The 2,080-nt window shown below is 36.4% G+C and overlaps 1 long non-coding RNA gene across 1 annotated transcript; it reads left to right on the top strand.

The window, feature by feature from the left end:
* The first annotated feature begins 676 nt into the window (after window positions 1–676).
* On the top strand, window positions 677–1,421 carry LOC108526013 (uncharacterized). Its single transcript, XR_001884395.1, has 3 exons — window positions 677–803; window positions 878–1,033; window positions 1,314–1,421. It is a non-coding gene; the product is annotated as an uncharacterized LOC108526013 (long non-coding RNA).
* Window positions 1,422–2,080: the final 659 nt, after the last annotated feature.

The raw sequence follows: 2,080 nt of genomic DNA, 5'->3' as shown, positions 1-2,080 counted from the left end.
TTTCATCTCCATAGCTTCAGAAAAGAGAAATGACTCCCTAAAGAAAGTTCCTTTGCCTCTACGTAGAGATGGTCCCTCATCGGGGTTGGCCCAAGTGACATTTCAGCACAATGATGCAAGGTCCTCAGAGGCGCTGCTCTTCTTTGAAAAATATTTAATTATTTAGGTAAAATCAAGTAAAATTTAGCTAACTCTTTCTGAAAATTTTTTCATTTAACTAGACTTTGGCTAGGTTAAAATGCTCAGACTTTCTGATTATTAATGGGAAAACCGCCCCTAAAACTGAAGAGTATCACCTTTAACCACATTTAAGTTTTAGGGAGGACACTCTCCTCTAGAAAATCATCACATAGTGGTTAAGAACATGGGCTTTTCTGGAGGCAAATGTCTACTCAGGTCTCATTTTGCTACTTCGTAACTGTGTGACTGCCATCAAGTTACTTATGCTCTCTGACCTTCAGTTTCCTCAAATGTACAATAGGGGTAAAGACAGTATATAGTTCACAGAAGTCTCATGGGAATTAAATAAAAGTACTGTCCTGTTTGGTCACAAAATTATAGATTCTTAAAATTAGCTGGTTTTAGCAATGTCTCTCCAAATTGAATGGTGAAAGAGATAATGTATATATGTAAGCTGATCTTGGAAAATTCACCATGACAATTTTTTTTATTTGTAGAGATTAAATGCCTTGGCTGCAATAGTTCGAGGCAGTCTTCCTAAATTACACAGAAACATCCTAACTGCATTGATTACCATTGATGTGCATGCAAGAGATATAGTCACTGAACTTGTTCAATCCAAGGTAACTGTTTCATTTAACTAAAATTATATACTGCTTTCTGAAATGACTGTATCTAATATGTGTATCACATATAGGTGGAGACAGTTGAGTCTTTTGACTGGCAGAGACAACTGCGCTATTACTGGGATATAGACCTGGATAATTGTGTGGCTAGAATGGCGCTCTCTCAGTACACTTACGGCTATGAATATTTGGGTGCATGCCCAAGATTGGTTATTACTCCACTCACAGTAAGTTATTGATCACTTAGGTTAATATTGACATGAGAGTGCTTTTCAATCAAAAGTCTTGAAAAGTTTCATATGACATTAACTCTTGAAAGAATTTATTATGAATACATCTTTGTAAAGCAAAGATTTGCATTATTTAATTATGTGCATGGATCTTTTGGTGTATTTCAGTTGCTCTATTTTCATAGAAAATAATAATCCTTTCCCCATAGAAAGGAAATGACTTAATTTGTGGCCAGAGTTGGTTCCCTTCATATTGATAATTTGTTACTTTCTTCAGGATCGCTGCTATCTTTGCCTCATGGGAGCTTTGCAGCTTGACCTTGGGGTGCACCAGCTGGTCCTGCTGGCACTGGGAAAACAGAGACTATCAAAGATCTGGCAAAAGCTCTTGCCATCCAGTGTGTGGTCTTTAACTGTTCGGATGGTTTGGACTACAAGGTACAGTTCTTGTATCTAAATATTAACATTTAAGTGTTTTATGTGTCTTTCTCTATTTGCAACATGACATAACAAAATAAGGCGAGAATAGAGAGATGACAAGCAAGAGAAAAGAAATGGGGCAAATAATGGCTAAAGTGGAATAAATAGAGCAAGGGAGAAGAGTCAACACATGGCGGTCTGGGTAGTCTGGATAAGAATCAAGGCCAGGGGATGATTTATCAAGTGGTGAAAAAATAAAAAATCTGTACATGTCAGTAAGAAGAAAGAAATGAGATGAGGTACAAGATAGAATAGCAGGGAAAACGAAGAACAAGGACTAAGCTTACAGTAGGAAATTGGCAATTCAGAGAATAGTGTATTGAACATGAAATATGTGCAAGGTGAGAATTCCTGGTAAGGTTTTCAATACAGTGGTTCTCAAACTTTTGGTCATGGGACCCCTTTACACTCTTAAAATTAATGAGAAAACTTCCAAACAAAAAAAATTGTCCCACTTTTATATTTTGAAAATCTCTAATGTTTTCAAAATTTTGCTATTATGCTAATATTTGGCATAATAGAAGACAGCCAGATGCTCCAATTTGCTTCTACATTCAGTCTGTT

Source organism: Rhinopithecus bieti, unplaced genomic scaffold (genome assembly GCF_001698545.2).
Source record: "Rhinopithecus bieti isolate Rb0 unplaced genomic scaffold, ASM169854v2 scaffold_61400, whole genome shotgun sequence".
NCBI lineage: Eukaryota > Metazoa > Chordata > Mammalia > Primates > Cercopithecidae > Rhinopithecus > Rhinopithecus bieti.
This window is presented reverse-complemented; position numbering and strand designations above follow the sequence as displayed.